Here is a 23,611-nt window from a genome sequence, read left to right on the forward strand (position 1 = left end):
AGCGAGACACATACCAAATGGACACTTTCTGTCTCTAGAGAGCAGTTTGCTGGGACCAGCAGCTATCTCCCTACAGCACCCAGGTGAAGCTTCCCATTGGTTAGGTTGTCTGTCCATTACTGCTTGAGGGAATGAGGTGTATCTGGGGACTGTTCCCTTATAAGGAAGTCCATCGGTCACTACCCTTTCTCTTGTTTGTTCTCCCAGTTCCCCTTCTGCTTTATTTGAAGTCCAGCCATTCTGGGCAGCTTGGTAGAGGCAGAACAGCCATTTTTCTGTTTTCAGAGTATCTCAGGTTGCATGTCAAAGGTAAGCAGGCAAATCCTCTTTGCTTAAACTAGCTTGACCCAGCCTCATTTATTAATCAGGTCCTTGGCTAATATTGTGCATTTCACTCCCAGCTGGCTAGCTGGCTAACTCAATTAGTTGTGATCTTTGGGATTGTTTAATCTTCCTTTCATGTTTATCTTTGGTTTAAGAGAAAGCTAGTTATTCTTTTTGGTTGATGACAGTGACCTGTATTTCTGAGGCCATACATTTCAAGTTCAGCCCAGACTTGATCTACTATCCCATTCCCAAAACTCTGAGAATGAACTCTTACTCTCCTCCCCCTTTCCTGAGCTCCTGGCCTCCTGTTAGCTGTCCTACCCCTGGGTGCCCCCTCCATCGCCCAGATTGGTCTGGCAGACCCCTAAGACTTTGAGACGCTGCACACTAGTTCAGACTCTGTCACTGTATGTCTTTGGACAAGTAAGGGCCTTCCTACCTCTGGACCTTTGTTTTGTCAACAACAAAATGGGAAGATGGATTAAATGAGTGCTAAGATTTCTCTGCTGTAACATTCTGTTAGTCAACAAGTGCCACATTACAGTAACCTTACCCTCCAGACAGCCAGGTGTTGCTCCAAGCAGTTTCACTGCATAAAAAGATGGAGTAGCTCAGCCTTCATCTTACCTGTTAACAGCTTAGGTACCTGCCTGCTTATTGTAAAAGTCGAGGTCAGCCACAGGCTGTTTTGTAGAAGGTACTGGACATTTTTCTGTTTTGATTCCTTGGATCAGAGGCCAGAACTGAATAATGGTTTTTAGCTACTCCCCTGATCCTGCATCCAGGCAAGTAGCGCAGATGCTGGAGGGCATCTTTTTTGGTACCTGAACCTTGTTTGGTTCAGTAGCCTGCCTCTGACTTTTACTGCCAGCCTTTTGGCAAATCAGAGGCACAAATTTCTGTTGGGGCTCAGCAGGTTCAAGCCCTACTGGACAAACCCCCAGCAGTGACCAGTTAAGCACACTGGGGTAAGACTTGTGATAGGACTTGACTTCCTCACTGACCCGCCTTTGGGGCCACAGGATGTAGGGGATTTGTCTCCTGTGTGAGGATCATGAAGAAAGGAACCAGCTGCTGAGGGCTGGCCTGACTTGAGTCATTTTATTTCAATCTGCTTTTTAGGATGGCGATCGAAGAGAAAATCACTGGTCCTGGTGGTGTCAGAAAGAGCAGCGGGCTTTTCTGCAAAGGCCTCATGCTTAGCATAAGTCCTGGCTCCATCATGAGCAGCTAAGCCTCTTAGGAATATGGTAAACATTTACCCACCTGGTTCTAAATTAGGCCCTTTAAAACCTCAAGTCTCCACTAGTGACATTAAAACAGCCCTCTCCCTTTTATTAACCTTCACAGTACATTCCTGTCTCTTAAGCAGTTCTGGAAAATCAAACTTTAGCACACATCTTGTCCATACAGAGGGAAATCCCGGGCCCAGAGAGGTTAGGTGACCTGTTAAAAGTAATACAGCTCATTGAAGGGAAAGCTGGGACTGGAACTCATGACACCTATCTCCTCATTCCAGTGAATTCTACTGTAGCCTCACCTGTTTCTCAACAGACGCTGTGGTAAATGTGGCCAACCCTGCCAGAATAGTTTTGAAAATAAAGTTAAAGTGCCATGCAGAAAGCCAGCTGACGGGGAGATGGAGCAAACAGTTGCTATTTTAGGGGGTTGTTTTCTTTTGAATTATAACTGGCAGTCAGTGGTTAGGCGGGCGGGCACAGCCGTGGTGCAGGATCACAAACTACAGGGTCTTGTTGCGCCTACATTTCTGACTCTCTGTGTGACCAGGCTGAACAAGGCACTGTCTTTCCCTGCATCAGAGTTTCCTCCATGCAAGGGATCAGAATAATTCCTACTTTCGGCTCATTTTACAGGACTCTGGGGAGGGTTAGGAAGTCTATAAAGAGACCTAAGAAAAAGTTGGTATATAAATAGTAATTTTTGGTGCTTCTTGTCTTTTTTTTTTTTTCTTTTTCGTTGAGGTATAACGTATAGTAAGCAGATAAGTCTCAGGTGACACCTGAATGAGTTTTTTAAATGTATACACTTGTGTAACCACCACATAGATCAAGATATGAGAACATTCCAGCACTCAGCAGTCTGGAGGGTTTATAGCAGTCTAGGACTTGAGAAGAGAACAATATTTGTTTATTCTGGCCCCTTTTAGAATCTCAGAGGCCATTTATCCTTCTGTTACTCATTCAACATGTTTCCCAAACACCTTGTAGTACAGGGCACAGTGCTAGGTATTGCTGGGAGTACAGAAGTGAAGAATTGTTGGCCTCTGCCTTGGGCTCACAGCCCATTAGGGATTATGACTTGAATCCAAGGGAGAAAGCGAGAAGAGCTGTGAGGAAGCTTGGAGGAGAGAGGCTGCTTCTTGCTGGGAGAGAGAGGAGGGTGTGTGGTATTTATGTAGACACAGAATTTTCCCCAGTTCTCTCTGTTTATAAACATAGGAAAGGGACCAGATTATGAACTTCAGCCCCTTCTCAGCCAGTTCTTTGCATTCTCAGACCACATTGGGTACTTGGAGAGGTGCAGGCCCAGCCGAGAATGCCCATCTGTGGTGTTTGCTCAGCTTTGCCTTTCCCTTGGGAAGCAGAAACAAACTCAGGCAAAAATAAGAGACACTTCCCTCCCTTTCGTTGGCCCCTAGGCTCTAAGGAACTGATTTCCCTTCTGTATTGGGTCTTAAGGCTATAAGGCCACAAATCTATGAATTAATTTTGGCCTGAATTTGTTTCTTTGCCCTCTTTGGTTAAGTAATTAAAAATTTCAATTTCTTATGTGAAACCAGACCCCAGAAAGACTTTCCTGATCATTTTCATGTATGAGAAATAAGTTTTAGATTTTCTTTTAATTGGCTAATATACGCACGTACAGCTCTGTAGTTGGTAGGAAAGGAGGAGGCTGTATCCAGAGTAGACACATGGTGATCCCTTTCCTTAAAGAGAGTCTCCGGAGATAGTTTAAGACCAGTGCCTAATGTAGGGTCAGCCTGAAGAGATAACACCACAGGACATCTGAGCATTATAGAACCACATCTTGGTATATGTGTAGACAGACAGTAGATAGTAGATAGGAAGGGAAGAAGGGCAGATGGCTCTGCCTGGCTGAATCTTGTTCAGGTTCTGATGAGTTACTGGGTCTGGGAAATATAAACGACTTGAGAGATCATCTGGGCCCATTCCCCCACTCCCATTTTACAAATGAGGAAACAGACTTTGATTTGACCAGTCTGACTGGCAGCAGAGCTGGAACCAGAACCAGGTCTCATGTGTGGTGGAGAATGAAGACGTTCTGGTGGAGTGCTCAGCAGGATGTGGAAGGAAGCTTGGCTGGGAGAGGGTGGTGGTGAAGAGGAGGATGAAAGGAGTGGCAGAAGCATTTGGTGGTTCCCTCAGCATATGGAGCCAGGAAAAGCAAGGCGCTGGGTGGGAGAGACACTGAGGCTGTTGATCATCTCAGGGGAGGGACCTGAAAGCCCTACAGCAAGAGGGTATGGGGGATACTGTGGCCAGGCTGAAAGATTTTGAATGGCTTGGGCATCTATAGTGCTTATCTTCCTTGTGTTAGTTAGCTTGGGCTGCCATAACAAAATACCATAGACTGGGTGGTTTAAGCAACAGAAATTTATTTTCTCAGTTCTGGAGACTCAGTCGATGGTCAAGGTGCTGGGTAATTCCGTTTCTGGTAAGAGCCCTCTTCCCAGCTGGAAGACAGCTGCCTTCTTGCTGTGTCCTCACATGGCCTTTCTGTGGAGTGTGTGTTGTGCATTGCAGGGAGTGGATAGAGAGCAGGGGCGTCTCTCTTCCTATAAGGCTAATAGTCCTGTCAGATTAGGGCCCCATCCTTGTGATGTCAGTTAGCTTTAATGACCTCCAAGAGGCCCCATCTCCAAATGCAGCCACACTGGGGCCAGGGCTTCAGCATATGAATTCTGGGGGGATACAGGTCAGTCCATAGCACTCCTTAGCTTTTTGTTTTCTGATTGACTACTTTAGGACCCGTGAGGTATTGTTTTTCTTGGTAGGGAGGCTGCTTTCTGACATTCCTTTCTTTACATTATTTTCTAAACAATCAGATTATAATCTAGCACTGTGAATTAATTGTTCAAAGGAACAGAGTTGTTGTTGTTTTTTTTTTTTTAATTTTTTTGAGACAGGGTCCTGCTCTGTCACTCAGGCTGGAATACACTGGCATGAAAATGGCTCATTGCAGCCTGGACCTCCACAGCTCGAGGGATCCTCCCACCTCAGCCTCCCAGGTAGCTGAGACTACCAATGCTCAGCTAATTTTTTTTTTTTTTTTTTTTTCCAGATAGCTTTGTCGCAAGACTCAGGCTGGAGTGCAGTGGCGTGATCTTGGCTCACTGCAACCTCCACCTCCTGGGTTCAAGCGATTCTCCTGCCTCAGCCTCCCGAGTAGCTAGGATTACAGGCACGTACCACTACACCTGGCTATTTTTATTGGAGACGGGGTTTCACCGTGTTGGCCAGGCTGGTCTCGAACTCCTGACCTCAAGTGATCCGCCCATCTCGGCCTCCCAAAGTGCTGGGATTACAGGCATGAGCCACTGCACCTGGCCGTCCAGCTAAGTTTTAAAAGTTTCTGTGAAGATGAGGTTTTGCTGTGTTGGCCAGGCTGGTCTTAAACTCCTGACCTCAAGTGATCCGCCCACCTTGGCCTCCCAAAGTGCTGGGATTACAGGTGTTAGCCACCGTGCCTGGCTGCCCAGCTAAGTTTTAAAAAATTTTGTGGAGATGAGGTTTCGCTATGTTGCCCAGGCTGGTCTTGAACTCGTGGCCTCAAGTGATCCTCCTGCTTTGGCCTCCCAAGGTGCTAGGATTACAGGCATGAGCCACTGCACCTGGCCTCAGAGATTATGTTCTCTCAGTGTTTCAGTGTCTGGTAATTCTGTGCAGTTTGGAGTTTGTTCTTTAATTTTATTATTTTCACATATACAGTTGTAATCGACAGTGTTCAGCAGGGAAGATCGGATAACAAACCCATGAACCAGACTGTTTTTGTTTTTTAATTGCGCTAAGGTATACATAACATTACAGGTGTGAGCCACCGTGTCTGACCTGTGCCCCATTTTTTAAGGACAAGGCAAGACTACCTTTTCCCGAAAGAGAATCAGCTTCCTGTGCCCTTCACCCCTTGCTGCCTTCTGGGCAAGGAAAATCATTTGTCTGCAACCCCTTCATCATGTCTCTCTTGATTCCAAAAGCATAAAAGGCTGGTTGGGTTTTCCCTCTTGCCTTGCTTTTCTAACAAGCACGCACATTGGAAGTATTTTTCTGCCGGCATTTCACTCTCTTCCCAACTTCCCCACAAACGTCCCCAGCCCCCATACCTCCGTTGTCATCTCGGTTGCCAGGGTGCTCTCATGCTTGCTCAGGCAGAAGGGGGCCCTTGTTGGCATGGATTCAGCTGGAAGCAGAGGAAGAAAAGCCAGTCGGAAAAGAAAGAGTGCATCCCAGCCTGGGAACGGAAACCCAAAGCAGGCTGTTTCCCCTCTGTCCCAGCCAAGAACCTGGTCACCTCTCAGCAAGCCTGGCTAAGAGCATCCAGCCTGGGACCTGGCGGGTGGGGGAGGAGCTCAATCAGTGCCTTCATTCCACCCGAGGGCCACACCAAAGCGCCAGTGCCAGTCATAGTCAGGTTGTTCTTAGTAAATGATTTGCTTCTTTAAATATAACTGTCTTTCCATGTCTGGGGATGAGGAAGAAATGGGCTGTTGTTTTTGTTTGTTTTGATTAGGTAGTCATGTAAATGGTACATAATTTTAAAAGTGCCTTCGTTGCCTCAGTCACTCCCTTCCTAGAAATGACCAATTACAAGGCCCTGAGGTAGTCTCTGCAATTAAAAACATGTACCATACCTGTATATTCTCCTGAGACACGCCCATGTATGAATGGTAGTAATTAGGTTACCTTTGAATCCTGTGCTCTTTATAGTTTTACAATAAATGATTTTTTTTTTTTTTTAAAGAGACAGGGTCTCGTTCTGTTGCCCAGGCTGGAGTGCATTGGCGCAATCATAGCTCACTGTAACCTCAAACTCCTGGTCTCAAGCAATCCTCTCGCCTCAGCCTCCCAAATAGCTATGACTACAGGTGTGCACCACCATGCCTGGCTAATTAAAAAAATTTTTTTTTTTTGGTAGAGACAGGGTCTTACTATGTTGCCTAGGCTGATCTCAAACTCCTGGCCTCAAGCGAACCTCCTGCTTTGGCCTCCCAAAGTGCTGGGATTGTAGGTGTGAGCCACCACGGCCAGCCAGAAGTGATTTAGATTTGACCCACTCTGAAGTCCCTGAACTCCATCTTCCTCATATGGATTTAGAGAATGTTAATTCAAACTTCAGGTGCTAACTTGAATTTTGAAGCCCATGGCCCCACAGAAAGATCTGGGAGAATAGTTTCTCCCTCCCTGCCTTATCTTCTCTTCCCTGAGTTACTAGTCTCTCTGAGAAATGGCATCTCCACCACCTGGTTGCCCCAGCCAGGAACTTGGAACTTATTCCTGACTCAGTCTCCATTTCCTTCTGTTGTACATTCAAACAGGTGATACAGGCCCATGGTCTTCCCTCTTGGTATCTCTCAAGTTCACCCTCTCCTGGTCAGCCCCTCTGCTGTGGCCTCAGTTCAGGCTCTTGAAATCCACACCCTCTGGATTATTGCAGTGGTTGCCAGCCCCTTCTCCCCACAGCAGCCAGAGGGATCTTTCTGAAATGTAAATCTGATCACGTTCCTGTCCTGCTTTGAATCTTTCAATGGCTTCCTGCTAACCCTGGGATAGATTCCAGCAGCTCCTTAACAAGACATCCAAGTCTGTCCTTGAGTTTCTCTCTTTAGCTTTTATCTTTCCTTGTTCCCTCCCCTATTTTCTCATGCCTCTCTTTTCCTGCTGCTTGGATATATTCCTCTGGGCTCTCTCCTACCATCCTTTAAAATGCATGATAACCCCAAAGGTTAGTTTCCCCCTCTAGGCATCCACAGTAAGTGTCCTGTGCTGACCTCTGTCATGTATTACATTGTCCATATCTGCTGGCCTGTGAATTCCTTCAGCCTTGGGACTGTATCATTTTTGTCCCTAGTTCCCTAGCAGGGTATCATGAGCAAAGTGTAATTCCTGGTACAGTAGAATGAGCAAAGGAATTGCCTGTTTCATCTAAGCTGTTGCATCCTTTGTAGTATTGGTATGAAGTTGCTTCATCTTTTCTAGTATTGTCATGAAGTTGTTCATAATATCCCCTTTTTATCCTTTTAATATTCCTGGAGTCTGTAGTGATATCACATCTATCATTCTCGATACCAGTAATCTTTTTTTCCTGGTCAGTCTGGCTAGAAGTTCAATCTTGTTGAACTTCTCGAAGAGCCAGAATTTTATTTCATTGACCTTCTTTCTCTTTTGTTTCTTTTTTGTCTTTTATTGATTTTTCACTTCGATCTTTATTCCCTTTCTTCTGCTTACTTTGGATTTTGTTTGCCCTTTATTTGTATTTGTATTTTTTTTTGGAGACAGGTTATCACTCTCTCACCTAGGCTGGAGTGCAGTGGCACAATCATAGCTTACTGCAGCCTCAAACTCCTGGGCTCAAGTGATCTTCCTTGCCTCAGCTTCTCAAGTAGCTGGGGCAGTACAGGTGCCCGCCACCGACTAATTTTTGAAAAAATTTTTTAATAGAAATAAGGTCTTGCCACATTGCTCAGTCCCAAGCTGGTCTTTTTCTAGCTTGTTAAGGTGGAAGCTGAGGTCCATTTGAGATTGTTCTTTTCTAGTGTAGGCTTTTAGTTCCCTTAAGGTATCACATTGGTGGCATCCCACAAATTTTGATATGTTGTGTTTTTCTTTTCTTTTTTTTTTTTCCTATATATATATTTTTTATTTTTTAACAAAATAAGATATTATCCTTGATTATCCTTGTATATCTCTATACAGCATGAGCTAGCTGCTGTTTTTTTTTTTTATCTAGTTGTAATTTATTTCTTTTTCTTTTTTTTTTTTTTTTTCTTTTTTATTGATCATTCTTGGGTGTTTCTCGCAGAGGGGGATTTGGCAGGGTCACAGGACAATAGTGGAGGGAAGGTCAGCAGATAAACAAGTGAACAAAGTTCTCTGGTTTTCCTAGGCAGAGGACCCTGCGGCCTTCCGCAGTGTTTGTGTCCCTGGGTACTTGAGATTAGGGAGTGGTGATGACTCTTAACGAACATGCTGCCTTCAAGCATCTGTTTAACAAAGCACGTCTTGCACCGCCCTTAATCCATTCAACCCTGAGTGGATACAGCACATGTTTCAGAGAGCACAGGGTTGGGGGTAAGGTCACAGATCAACAGGATCCCAAGGCAGAAGAATTTTTCTTAGTACAGAACAAAATGAAAAGTCTCCCATGTCTACCTCTTTCTACACAGACACGGCAACCATCCGATTTCTCAATCTTTTCCCCACCTTTCCCCCCTTTCTATTCCACAAAACCGCCATTGTCTTCATGGCCCGTTCTCAATGAGCTGTTGAGTACACCTCCCAGATGGGGTGGTGGCCGGGCAGAGGAGCTCCTCACTTCCCAGTAGGGGCGGCCGGGCAGAAGCGCCCCTCACCTCCCGGACGGGGCGGCTGGCCGGGCGGGGGGCTGACCCCCCCACCTCCCTCCCGGACGGGGCGGCTGGCCGGGCGGGGGGCTGACCCCCCACCTCCCTCCCGGACAGGGCGGCTGGCCGGGCAGAGGGGCTCCTCACTTCCCAGTAGGGGCGGCCGGGCAGAGGCGCCCCTCGCCTCCCGGACGGGGCGGCTGGCCAGGCGGGGGGCTGACCCCCCCACCTCCCTCCCGGACGAGGCGGCTGGCCGGGCAGAGGGGCTCCTCACTTCCCAGTAGGGGCGGCCGGGCAGAGGCGCCCCTCGCCTCCCGGACGGGGCGGCTGGCCAGGCGGGGGGCTAACCCCCCCACCTCCCTCCCAGACGGGGCGGCTGGCCAGGCGGGGGGCTGACCCCCCCACCTCCCTCCCGGACGAGGAGGGAGGACGCTCCTCACTTCTCAGACGGGGTGGCTGCCGGGCGGAGGGGCTCCTCACTTCTCAGACGGGGCGGTTGCCAGGCAGAGGGTCTCCTCACTTCTCAGACAGGGCGGCCGGGCAGAGACGCTCCTCACATCCCGGACGGGGCGGCAGGGCAGAGGTGCTCCCCACATCTCAGATGATGGGCGGCCGGGCAGAGACGCTCCTCACTTCCCAGATGTGATGGCGGCCGGGAAGAGGCGCTCCTCACTTCCTAGATGGGATGGCGGCCGGGCAGAGACACTCCTCACTTTCCAGACTGGGCAGCCAGGCAGAGGGGCTCCTCACATCCCAGACGATGGGCGGTCAGGCGGAGATGCTCCTCACTTCCCAGACGGGGTGGCTGCCAGGCAGAGGCTGCAATCTTGGCACTTAGGGAGGCCAAGGCAGGCGGCTGGGAGGTGGTTGTAGCGAGCCGAGATCACGCCACTGCACTCCAGCCTGGGCGCCATTGAGCACTGAGTTAACGAGACTCCGTCTGCAATCCCGGCACCTCGGGAGGCCGAGGCTGGCGGATCACTCGCGGTTAGGAGCTGGAGACCAGCCCAGCCGACACATCGAAACCCCGTCTCCACCAAAAATATACGAAAACCAGTCAGGCGTGGCGGCGCGCGCCTGCAATCGCAGGCACTCGGCAGGCTGAGGCAGGAGAATCGGGCAGGGAGGTTGCAGTGAGCTGAGATGGCAGCAGTACCGTCCAGCTTCGGCTCGGCATCAGAGGGAGACCGTGGAAAGAGGGGAGAGGGGAGAGGGGGGAGGGGGGAGGGGGAGGGGAGAGGGGGGAGGGGGGGAGGGGAGAGGGGAGAGGGGAGGGGAGCTCTATCTACCACACAGTCTTGGGTGCAAAGTCCTGGAACATCTTTTCTTCGTGTTTTTATTTTCATTCAGTTCAAAATACTTTCTGATTTCCCATTTCATTTCTTCTTTGACCTACGGCTTATTTAGAAGTATATTATTTAGTTCCTAAATGTGTGGGGATTTAACAGATTTTCTGTTCGTGATTCCTAATTTATTTTATTTTATTTTTTTTTTGAGATAGAGTCTCACTCTGTCGCCCAACCTGGGGTGCTGTGACGTGTTCTCAGCTGACTGCAATAACCTCTACCTCCTGGGTTCAAGCGATTCTCCTGCCTCAGCCTCCCGTGTAACTAGGACTACAGGCACACGCCACCACGCCCAGCTAATTTTTGTAGTAGAGACAAGTTTCACCATGTTGGCCAGGCTGGTCTTGAACTCCTGACCTCAAGGGATCCGCCCGCCTCGGCCTCCCAAAGTGCTGGGATTACAAGCGTGAGCCATCGCACCTGGCCTATGATTCCTAATTATTAAATTCCATCCCAGGTGATAGAAGTAATGAGATTCTTTAAAAATATTGCTCCACTGTCTTCTTGCTAGCATTGTTTTCTATGAGAAATCTTTGTCATCTTTATTTCAGTATATGTAATGTATATTTTTTTCTTTGTCTGCTCTTAACATTTTATTACTGATTTTGAGCACTTTTAATATGATGTGCTTTGGTATATGTGGTCTTCTTCATGTTTCTTAAGCTCCAGGGTCATTGAGCTTCTTGTATCTGTGGGTTTAAAGTTTTCATCAAAGTGGAAAATTTTTGGCCGTTATTTCTTGAAATGTTTATTCACCTGCCCTCCTCCTCTGGGGACTCCAGTTACATGTATATAGGTTACCTGAAGTTATCCCACACCTCACTGCTGCTCTGCTGATGTTTAAAATTATTTTTTCTCTCTGTATTTCATTTTGGATAGTTTTTATTGCTATTCAAGTTTACAAATCTTTTCATCAATGAAGTGTCTGATCTGCTGTTCATCCATGTAATAATTTTAATCTCTAGAAGCTCGATGTAGGTGTTTAAAAAGATTATCTTAGTCTATTTGTGTTGCTATTAAAGAAATACCAGAGGCTGGGGTATGTATAAAGAAAAGAGGTTTTTTTGGCTCACAGTTCTGCAGGCTGTATAAGAAGCATGGTGCCAGCATCTGCTGCTGGCGAGGGCTCAGGCTGCATCCACTCATGGTGGAAGGCGAAGGGGAGCTTATGTGTGTGGCGAGAGAGAGAGGAGGAGGTGCCAGGCTCTTTTTAACAACCAGCTCTTTCGGGAACTGAATAAGAACTCACTTACTCCTGGAGAATGGCATTAAGCCATTCCTGAGGGATCCGCCCCCATGATCCAGATGCCTCTCACTAGGCCCCACCTCTGACATTGGTGATGAAATATCAACATGAGACTTGGCGGGGTCAAACAAACCGTATCCAAACCATAGCAAATATCTTCCCTGTTTCTCCTTCGCTTTTTAAGCATATAGACTATAGTTATAACTGTTTTCATCTCTTTGCTAATTTTGACATCTGTGTTAGTTTGGGTTACTTGCAATTTGTTGATTTTACTCTGCATCATGGGTGTTATTTACCCATTTCTTTGCATAAATGGTAGATTTTGATTAGATGTCAAATGTAAATTTTGCCTTGTTGGGTACTGAATATTTCTGTCGTCCTATATTCTTTATGTTTTGGGGGCACAAGTTTTTGGTAACAGTTTGCCTTTTGGGTCTTGGGTCTAAGAATTATTAGGCAGGCCCAGAGCAGTGTTTATCTAGTATAGAGCTAGTTAATCCCTACTATTAAGACAAGGCCCTCCTGAAGGCCCTCCAAGAAGAATTATGAGGCTTTTCTAATCTAGCTGAGGAAGAGGCACTATGACTGGCCCCATGTGAGTACTTAATATTATTTATTCTCTGTCATCCTTTTGAGTGGTTCTTTCCCTGGCCTTAGATAGCTTTTTCACACATGGGTGCTGATCAGTATTCTGCTGAATACTTGAGGAGGACCCTCCGTGGCTCTCCAGGGTTTTCTCTCTCCATGCAGCTCTCTCCTCAGGTACTCTCATGAACTCCAGCTGCGTTGGTCTCCCCAGACTCTCAGCTCTATCTCATTAATTCAGGAAGTTGCTGGGCTCTGCCTGAGTTTTCCTTGCCTGCTCCTTGGCCTGGAAACTCTCAGCAATCAACTGGGTGTGATCGTAGGGTTCAACTTGGATCACTGTCCTTTTTTGCTTGATGTCCAGTGTCTCAAAAACTGTTAATTCATTTCTCTTGGGCTACAGATAAATCTAGTCCCTGCCATCCTGTCTTGGCTAGAAGCAGAAGGAAGAGTCTGGATTTGAATCCTGACTCTGTTGGTTGGTTATTCACAAGCTTTGAGATAATCTTTCCGGGCCTCAAATCTCTTCATCTGTAAAATTGGCTAGTAAGACGAATTCCTTATTGTCAGGATTAAATACAAGAATAAAATACGAGGCTCAGAACAGGTGTTAGTTCATGTGAGAAAGGAAGAACTGGCCGGGCGCGGTGGCTCACTCCTGTTATCCCAGCCCTTTAGGAGGCCAAGGTGGATTGGATTGCTTGAGCTCAGGAGTTGGAGACCAGCCTGGGCTACAGCTATTTCGGAGGCTGAGATGGGAGGATCATTTGAGCCTGGGAGGTGGAGGTTGCAGTGCACTGAGATTGTGCCACTGCACTCCAGCCTGGGCAATAGAGCAAGACCCTGTCTTACAAAAACAAAAAAACAGAAGAACCTAGGATCAAGATTTTTAAGATTTGAGCTTCAACCATTAGGAATTGAGAAGAGGGAAGGATCTAGGAAAAAAAAAACCTCAAGAAGGAATGGCCTCTGGGGCAAGGGAGCCAGGCTAGGGGATCCCTCAAGGCTGACAGGAGAGAGGAATTTCAGAGAGAGGAGGAGGCAGTGCCAGAACTTGTAAGGAGACGGAGGGTGAAGGTGTCTGTGTTCACATTCTAACTATAGTTACCTTTGCTTCCTGAGTGACATTTGTGGCTCACATTGGATCTGAGTGCTACTTCCTCTGCCCAATTGAAGCAGCTTAATTCAGAGGCTAAAGGGAGTTTCTGATCTTTCTAACTCAGTTTGTGAAGCCAGTTAAAATAAGAAAGACTGCTTATTTCATTGGGCAGGAAAAACTTGATTATGTGAAGCGGTCAGGAAATGGAGCATATGGATGTTAATTACATTTTCTGGATCACACAAGATCAACCAGAAAGAGCCTTTTGTGTTTGTTTCAATCCTGTTATTGGAAATCTCAGAACTATATGGGTTCACCTATTGTTAGAGCTCAAGGAAGACCTAGAGAGAGCACCTAATCCGCCCTTCTTGTGTCCTTGATGAGGAGTCTGAGGCCCTAGGAAATGAGGGGACTTGCTCATTGACATACTTTAGTCATGGCAGAGTTGGAACTAGAAGCCAGATTCGGAATCACAGGACCCGTGTTGCAGGTTGTGTCTAGATACAAGTCTTCTATTCGGGCACCTGGCTTGGATTCCTCCTTGTCAAGTACCTTTAACTTTGTTACTTTGAGGAGGTTGTTGAACCTTTATGACATCAGTTGCCTATCTTTAACTTGAACACAGCCTTAACTGCCTGAAGGCAAGGGATTATATCAGATAACTCCTAGCAGTTTCCTCCGGATGTAAGATTAGTGTCAGGTGTTACAGGACTGGTCAGGACATGTAAATGAGTAATGTGTCCAGGTAGAAGTTGGTGGGCAGTGGTGGGCTCTGAGACGGACTGGAAAGTGTGTGCCCCTTCCAAAAGGGATGGCTGCTGCTCTGCTCTAGTGGATCGTTGCTAGGTGGCAGTGTGGGCTCAGTGTTGCCAGATACTCCATCTTTACAAAAGGAAGCCAAAAATCTGGATTTTTATGTGTAATATGTAATATTCAAATTTACGTATTAAGACACGACTTAAGACATGGGACAAATGAAGACATATCTGTTGGCTGCATGGGTGCTCAGTTTTAGCCTCTGATCGCTGTTCAAATGAAATTCTGCAGCCTGGCTGGTGTCTAGGAAAGAACTTTGGCCTTGGATTGCAGGGCACAGGCTGAATGACTATGGCCCTCACTAACCAGGGGGAGGTCACTTTCCTTCCCAGTATCCTGGTTTCCCCCTCCTGGCTCTGAGTTATCTTGATCACCAAGAGCTACTCCAGGGCTGCCTGCTGGGTCTAGGAAGTGAAACCCCTTCTCTTCCTGATCAGCTGCCCTTTGGGGAGCAGGAGGAGGCAGCCCAGATAGGCCTTGCAGGGTTCCCTTTGGTGACCCTGACTCCCGTGGCCATTTCTCTCCTTCCTTATGCCCTGGGCCACGCCTGCTGACCCAGTCTGGAATAATCTGCTGCTTACTTTGGGTCTCTGCTACTTCCCTCCAGGTATAGTCACAGGGGAGGTCCTAGGCTCATTGTCCCTAATAATAATCCCCTGACCCTTTGGTTTTAGGGTTCTAGCAATTCCAGTGTGGGTTGACACAGGAAAAAAGTGAGCAAGTGACAGAGGTTCTTGTAGCTTTGGTCCCTGGGTCCTCCAGAATGTGGAGGAAAGGCTGTCTTAGGACCTGGGAAAAGATCTGGAAGCCATTATAGGGTGAGAGGATGGGGGCACCCACAAATGAGGAAATGGCAGGGTCAAGTTGGGCGTTATGGAGTGCCCCTCCCTTCTCCCTGTCTCAGTGCTGTTAGGGGCACAAAGATGGAGGTTCCACCCTTGGAGGAGCTTATGGTTTAGGGTAGACGTGAGGGAAGAAGACATTTATTCTTTAAAACAGAAAAAAAGCTCACAGCAAACTTTCCAGCTATGTAGAGTCATCGACCTAAGTGTAGAGAGGATGGTAATAATGGTTGGATTTTTATCCCATGTGCTTTTAACCAATTTAAAATCTACTAGAAAAAAAACCTTTTTCCAGGTAGAGGTTTTTACTGCATACCATCTGGACTGTCGCTAGTGGACAGTTTGTGGGCAGAACAGGCAGCCCGCTGAATGCCCTTGGTGCCAGACTGCTGCTAACTTGTGGGGTCCATGGGGAGGGGAAGGCCTTCAGGGCTTTCAGATCCCCAGGCTCAGGCAGAAGCAGGCCCAGCTGCCTGCTTGGTGCGGGGTAGATGCTCTTCTGCAAAGAAAGAACATGCCCTTTGCAGATAGGCAGCTTGGCTTTGATCCCAGGCCTGCCACTGCCTAACTGTATGACTTGGGCAGGTGATAAACTCTTTGAGCCTCAATACCCTGGCCTTTCAAGTGGTACAGTAACAGTACCTACCTCATAGATAGGTTGTTAGGAAGAACTAGTGAGCATGGAAAGTATCAATTTTTCATTGCCATGAAAGCACCAATCATGGCACCCAGGAAGCTTCTCATAAATGTTAGCTGCTGTTATATATTAACTTTTTCTCCACCATGCCATAACTGTATTCTCTTTCTTAGACATACTGGCCTAGGAAAGGGGACAGGATACCACTGCGTGGTGGCAGGCGCCTGTAATCCCAGCTCCTTGGGAGGCTGAGGCAGGAGAATTACTTGAACCCGGGAGGCGGAGGTTGCAGTGAGCAGAGATCGCGCCACTGCACTCTAGCCTGGGTGACAGTGTAAGACTCCATCTCAAAAAAAAAAAGGGGGGGGGACAGGACAGGGACAAGAAGATGCAGAGATCCCCAGAGACAATGTTGGACACAGGCAAGGAAAGAGAGGTGGGGGGGAAACAGGCAAGACGGAGGAGAGAATGCTCATATTCATCAAGTGTTTGCATAGTGATTATCTTTCTCGTCTGTCCTTAGGGTAGTGGTTTCACCCCCATCTTGCATCTGACAAACATGTTCAGAGATGTGAAATAACTTACCTGACACCCACCTTCAGGGCTGGGATTCTGGCCTGGTCTACTGATACCAAGCCTCATATTCTTTTCTTTGTGCCCCAGTGCTGGCCGGCATCAGCCAAGGGCAGGGGTTGATGAAGCTGGCGTTGGCCAAATGATCAGGTGGTTTTAAATTGGTTTCCTCCAAGCTGTGTTTTACAGATGTTGGTGTGTGTCTTGTTGGTTTTTCTTGTCTTTTCTTTCCTTTCTTTTTTTTTTGGTGAGCCAGTTAGGTGTTGGTGTTTTCTTCCTATCAAAATAGGATCTGGGAAGTCCTGCAGTAAATAATACCAGTGACCAACATTTACATGTCATGCCCTGTGCCAGGTGCTTTACATACATACTTCATTTTAATCCTCACAATAACCCTATGAGGTGCGTGTTGTTATCATGAGGGTTATTAGTGAGATTAAGTAATCTGCTTGATGGTGGAGGTGAAACTGGAAGCTAGACAACTGGACTCCCTAAATGACCGTTGTAACTTGATGTGATCCAGCATTTCCTAAGCTTGTTTGACTGCAGAGTGTGTTTTATCATGCCTTTTACGGAACACACTTTGTTTGTATTGTTTAAATGATTTGGAGCGTTTGATATTCTGTTAGGTTGTTAGTTGTGGGGCTTATTTCTTTCATCTTTGTCCCTTTCAAACAGATAAGGGGCTTCTTTCTTTCTGTCTAGAATTTTCCCTTGCAGTGAGTACTGTACTCCCTATGTGTTTGCTGATGAAGTCAGCAGGGTTTCAGACTCCGATTTCCTGGTCATACACAAGTACTTATTTTACCATCTCTAAATGGAGTGCATTAGCTCCAGGCCACGGAGAGCAAATTAGAGGAACAGGGAGATACATCACAGAGAAGGAGGCTGCTCTGGAAAAAGCTGTCTGCACCTCTAGCCTGAACTCTCCAGCTGTGTGGGAATAAATACAGCAATGTCAGGGACAGCGTTCCAAGGCTTTTGCAGGATGAGGCCCTTGTCCTGCAGGTGAGCCTGCGACAGTGTCAGAGCAACGATGGACACAGAACAGCCTCTGTCTGGGCTTCCAATGTGCATTTGGTGCATTTTGGTTTCTGATAACTTTCTGTTTGCCCATGCTGTCCCAGGCACCCTCACACAGGGTAGAGAAATGAGAGCCTAGCCTTGCCCTGCCTTCTGAAACTGCAGGTGTATCAACAGCACTCATTAGGGGAAGGTATTCTTGAACCAGCCCGATTAGCACCTCTTTCCCATTCTTTTTTTCCCCCCTTCTATCTGGGGACTTAGGAGAGCAAACCAGGTAGCTTTTTGGTTCTTTCATGTGTCAGCATGAGCTTTAAAATGGAGTTTATCAAGGGCAGAGTTTGGAAACTGGATGGAAGAACATTAGGCAGACTGTTTTCCTTATGGCACGGGGAACTGCTGATTTATTTGTAGCAACTAAATTTGGAGACAACAGACTTGAGGTGGTGGAAAGAGTCCTGGGCTGGAAACCTGGGTTCTAGTCCTGGTTCTTTCTCTGTCTCACTGTGCACTGCGGGGTCCTGGCAAGCTGTGCCGCCTGTTCTGGACATCATTTTTCTCAGTTATCTAATGAGGGGTTGGTCTTCGTTATCTCCAAGAGCTCCTCAAGCCCCCTCTATTCTTGATGCCATGATCGTAACTCTTACTTAGTCAAAGTTTGGTGGGATCTCTAATGCCATGTGGTACAAGGATGGTCACTGATAACCATCTTTACAGGAGAATGGGTTTCTTTGACACTGGTGGTTAACTGTGTTGTTTTGACTTTGGGTCACCCGAGATCAGACAAGATTGGGCATGTTCAGGGTGGTATGGCCGTAGACTTGACTTTGGGTCTTTTCTTGCCCATACACACAGGGCAGATGACAGATCACAGATGACACCCCCATCACTTCCTCCGTCCAGCAGAGCAACCAGTGGCTTCAGGGCCAGGCATAGTTCTCCTGGCTAAGGGCACCCTGAATATCTGAGTTTATTCACTGGCAGAATGAGCCAGGAGGAGCTATCTGAGTGATTGCTGGAGGCAGGCAAAGTGGGGCCCCCTCAGCCTTGCTCGGCTCCCTGCCTGCCAGTAGCCCTACTGGGACCAGGCTGCTGAGGGTTCTTCAGAATGCTCACTTAGGCTGGAGTCCTGGTGTTGCATTTGTGTGTAAGTGTCCTCAGGACCTCAGGAGTGTGTTCATTTGCTCTGTTGTTCACGCTGAGAGTGGGAAAGCAGCAGCCCTCTTCCCTCCCAGCCCTGTACCTTCTGTTAGATGACTTCAAATGTAGACTCTGGGGTCTTCAGAAGGACTGTAGACACTGCCATTCGTTTAGTGAGAGCATATTATTGGGCCCTCCTTCCCTCCATGCCTGAATTTCTCTATACTAGTAATGAGTGTATAGTTATGACTTCTTGGCATCTATTGAGGTGCCCTGGGCTATTTGCCCCTATACTGAACGCCCCCAGATCTGGGACAGGCAGACTTGCCGTCCTCAGCAGCTTTTCAGAGAAGTTGTGTTTGACTAGGAGAAAGGAACGTCCTGTCTAGTTGTATCGAACTGATGTGTTCTCTAAAAATGGTTTCTGTAATCACTAACTGTTGCCTCACGGAAAGGGTTTCCATCCTGGGTGAACGTCTTTTTGACTGGTCTCTGCTTCTTAGGGTATCTGTTCTGTATCCTTCCTCTAAATAGCTGTTTGGAGGGGCTAATGAAGCAACTGTCTGGAGACCAATGTTTATTTCAACATGGTTGGAGTTGTTTTTGCTTCAGCTTTCACAGCCAATAAAGCTGGTTATTAGATTCTGTAATTGCTGCTGTAATTACTCTCTTGGAACTGGCAAAGGCATAATTAAATATGGAGATTCCAAGGACTGTTTTTTTCCCATCTAAATGCAACCTCTTAAACTTCTATTGGCCTGGCTTAGATTTCAATTGTTAAAGCCATTGTGTTTATAAATGGCGCTGGGGGTTCTCTGGCAGAAGATGGGTTTCTTTAGACACCTCTTTTTTGAATATTTGATTTAGCTGAACAGCTTCTCTTTAACTCGGTACTTGTTTTTTAATCTAACCATCAGGAATCTGGAAAAGTTAAGGCAAAACATTAAGAACCAGTATATATTTAATATTTATGAAAACATTGGGTTGGTTACAGATAGAAGCAAATTTCTGTGGTCAGAAATAAGGTTGGCATGGAGGAAGTTTTACTAAGTGTAATAGTATTCAAGAAGAATGGCGTTTTACTTGTGGAAGCACTCTAATACCTCTGAGCCTTTAGTTTGCCCTGTTACACCTCACCACCGGAGCCATGCATTTGTAAGATAATAGGAGGTGGTTCAAGTGCTGTGAATATTTGTCTACATCTGTTTCTGCAGCCCAGATGCTGACCCCATGTCTATTTTCAAGGTAACTTTACTCATGAAGCATGTTTAGGTGTTTCTGTGGGGGAAAATTAATCATGTAGCCTTTCTCTTTGGAGTTCTAAACTAGTTGAGAAACACAGACAGCAGATGGATCTAGATAAGAAAAATCAACATCCTGGAGAGTTCACTGCGAAGAGGGGAAGAGGCTGTGTGAACCCTGCAGGCAGGAAGGGGAGTCCTGGGGGGATACCCCAGGACTGTCCCTCATACTGTTTGCTCAGGTCCTGTCCCCAGTATGAGAGAGCACACCTTACAGCCAGGTGCTTGCGGGAAGTCCCTGTTTTATGGGCCAGGAGGAATGCAGTGGAAAGATGCTGCCAAATGATTGTTGTAGCCTGTGTTTCAGTAAGACGTCAATTCTGTGGGTCAGAGGTGCACAGGAGATAAAATATGGGTGGATCCCCCATGAAGAACCCTGGATAGAATACATGAAAACCTTGTAAGACAAATGAAATTGCAGGTTCAATTTAGTAGATACTAAGCACTTACTGTGTATCAGTCATTGTGCTGGATTGCTGATCTGCAAAGATGAATAATATCAGCATTATTTCATTCGGGGTGGGGATGGGCTCTTGGTTTCCTCCCTGGTATATTTGAGTATTTGCTTCCAGATCATTTATTTGGGGGATTTTAGAAGTGGGAGGTGGAGGTCAGAGGACGTTAGGATTGGCATACAAGGAGTCACTGCCAATGGAAAATATATTGGAGAAAAAGCAGTTCTAAATCTATGATGTTAATAGGGAAATAACTTTGGTTTTAAATATAAGAATGTAGCTGACTGTATAAAATCAGTTTCATAAGCATTTTACCAAGCTCCTGCTACACTCGGGATGCTGAAAAGCAAGGCAGCTCTGTCAAAGAGTGTTTGCTCTTTTTTTTTTTTGAGATGGAGTCTTGCTCTGTCGCCCAGGCTGGAGTACAGTGTCGTGATCTCGGTTCTCTACAAGCTCCGCCTCCCGGGCTCACGCCATTCTCCTGCCTCAGCCTCCCAAGTGGCTCAGACCACAGGCGCCTGCCACCACACCCGGCTAATTTTTTTTGTATTTTTAGTAGAGATGGGGTTTCACCGTGTTAGCCAGGATGGTCTCGATCTCCTGACCTTGTGATCCACCTGCCTTGGCCCCCCAAAGTGCTCGGACTACAGGCGTGAGCCACTGCGCCCGGCCGAGTGTTTGCTCTTATGAACAGTCTCAGAGTCACTTGCTGTCGTTCTGAGCCTGTGAGGAAGAGCATAGAGCTGGGAGTTACACAGACTACTCCCCTCCTCACTTGGCAGAAGGATGACTTGGGTGAGCTGCATCACCTTTCTGATCCCCAGTCTCCTTGTTCATTTGGGATCTCTGGATGATTAAATGAAATAGGAGGCGGAAGGGACTGCCGTTGCTTGTTCACCATCACGCAGCAGGCTCTTGGAAGGCCTTGGTGAATCTTTTTTTTTTCTCGCACCCGAGATGGAGTCTTGCTCTGTTGCCCATGCTGGAGTTCAGTGGCACAGTCTCAGCTCACTGCAGCCTCCGCCTCCTGGGTTCAAGCAATTCTCCTGCCTCTGCCTCCTGAGTAGCTGGGACTACAGGTGCATGCCACCATGTCCGGCTAATTTTTGTATTTTTAGTAGAGATGGGGTTTCACCATGGTGGCCAGGCTGGTCTTGAACACCTGACCTCAGGTGATCCACCCACGTCGGCCTCCCAAAGTGGTGGGATTACAGGGGTGAGCCAGCGTGCCTGGTATGGAAGGCCTTGGTGAATCTTAATGATGGGCTGGGCTGTGGGTAATGGAGCTGGCTGGAGGGGAGTTGGGAAAGGGGCACCTGTGGGACATTGGCACTTGATCTTGGAAGGATTCACAATCACTTGGTGATTAGAGTATGTCTCGGGTATGGCTTTTGTGGAAAAGGAACACAGCACCAAGGAAGTCACAGGAAGCAGGCCTGCAGCCCCACGCCCTGGGGCACTTACAGGACTCTCCCAGGACCTCTTCCCTCTGACATTACTGATGGCAAAGGCGGTTCTGTAGACCTTGTGCTAGGGCTCCCAGGACTTGGGCTTATGGAGAGAATTCTAACGTCTTGCCTCTGCAGGACCGGGCAGGCCATATTAAACCATATGGCAAAGGGAGCTACTGAGGATTTTTCAGCAAAGGAATGGTTGGATTTGCATTCCCTCTTCTGTGTTCCCACAGTCCCCATGTCACTTCCTGCATGACTGGACGATCCCTCCAGGGCAGTATCCTACCTTTTTCATTAAGTGGGGGGCATAACATAATGGCAGGGCAGGGACTTTGGGGTTCCATACCTGGTTTAAGTCCCCTCTCTGCCAGTTACCTGGGCTGAGTCACAGGACATCTCTGAACCTCAGTTTCCTCATCAACTAACCTTATCATCTAACCTTAAAGGGTTGCTATTTTGAGGCCCTTATGAAGTGAGCATGACTTAGTGCTAACAGCAGGTGAGAGTGAAGGTCTTGAGGATCCCCTGGTGTGACTGCAGGATGGGTTTCTTGAAGTCTTGGGCCATTCCAGCCTACATCAGAATCAAGGGAGATTACGGATTCAGTGGCTTTTCAGATTTTAATGAGGCACATCTCATTGTTGTTCAGATGTTTTACAAGTTCTCTTTATGTGTGCATGTATGTATTTTGGTCAGCATTTGTTGGAAAGACTGGCTGGGAGAAGTTTTCTGCTGCTTTTGGAGGAACTGTGTGCTATACGCAGGCCAAGCCGTTTTCCCTTGGCAAATGGTCCTTAGGACGGAATCCCAGGCCAACAGGGGTGTGAGTAGAAGGAGCATGGGACCTATTCATGTGACATATGGAGAAACCACAGCCTCATGGGGGAGGGGGTTTTGACCTCCAGTCTGCAGGAGATGGCTGTGGTCCAGAACTCCAGGACATGGGGGAGTTTGCGTGCTGAGTGCATGTGTGTGTGAGGCTAGTGCTCCTGACCCAGCCCAGTCCAGCTCAGCCATTTCTTCTGACAGAGTCTGTGCTAAGCCTCCTTCCTAGCTTTTGATGCCCATTGCAGGGGAGCAAAAAATAGCTTCCCTTCTAGTTTCTTTGGCTGGGCTACAAACTGAATTGATATAAGACAGATTAACAAGAGAAAAACCATATTTAGTTACATATGTACATGTGGAAATCCCACAAAATATGAGACTTGAAGAAGAGTCAGATGCTTGAAGCTTATTTAGCATCCTGAGCTACAGAAAAGAATAGGGGCTTGGGGGTTGTTGTGGGGGACACAACTTATGGGAGGGTGAGGGGAAGAATTACTTATGGTGAATAAAGGATGTGTTGTTATGCAGATAAAAGGTCTCTTAGGTAATAAAAGTTGTCTGGAGCAGCCCTCTTCCTGGCACCCATACTTTTAGTAATGTAGATTTTCTTCTTAGATGTACTGTTTTTTTTTTAAACAAAGGGACAGCTTTTTGAGCTACTCTAGTTTCTTAGAATAACCAGCTCAAAATATGCCAAAGAAGTATATTTTGGGGGTGGTATATTCTGGTCTCCTACAGTCATATTTTGGGGTGGTGTGTCCTGTGCCCCAACATCATCTAAGATGTGTGCTAAAGATATTTTTCGGTGTGAAGAGTGGAACTGAGACCGTGAGGGGAAGGAAATCTGGGTTTCAAGTTGGGAGATGTGGTTTTGGTCCCAGTTCTGCCACAGATTCACCTTGGTCAAATTGCTTGCCTTGACTGGACCTTAACATGAGGTGATCTCCACAGCCTCAGCGTGCTAGGAGGCCAAGGTAGATGATGCCACTGACCCAACCAAATGGCCAGACTCTAGGTTTGGCCGTGGCAAGGAGTTCTGTCTGGCTTTTTAGTTTAGTCTTGTTTTCGATGATGGAGGATGCTGTAGTAGCCATCTTCAGGCATGGGGCTTCTTGCTTTTGAATACATTTCCAGAAGGAAATTACTGGGTCAGAGGATAAGAACATCATGATGGTTGTTGCTGTGTGTTGCCATGTTACTTTTCGGGAGCATTGTAACAATTTACACAGTTGTTGGCTATGAGTGAAATAGCATTTTTAACCCAAACTGATCTAGTATTTGATATAGTCATTATATTTATGATTTCTTTAGTTTAGGTGGCATAAAATAGTACTTTAAAGTTG

At 47.0% G+C, this 23,611-nt stretch overlaps 1 protein-coding gene across 1 annotated transcript in view; it reads left to right on the forward strand.

Moving 5' to 3' along the window:
• Positions 1-23,611, forward strand: part of CHMP4B (charged multivesicular body protein 4B) — a 47,771-nt gene that overhangs the window by 17,795 nt on the left and 6,365 nt on the right. The window lies entirely within an intron of this gene.

This window comes from Pan paniscus, chromosome 21 (genome assembly GCF_029289425.2).
Source record: "Pan paniscus chromosome 21, NHGRI_mPanPan1-v2.0_pri, whole genome shotgun sequence".
In the NCBI taxonomy this organism is placed as follows: domain Eukaryota; kingdom Metazoa; phylum Chordata; class Mammalia; order Primates; family Hominidae; genus Pan; species Pan paniscus.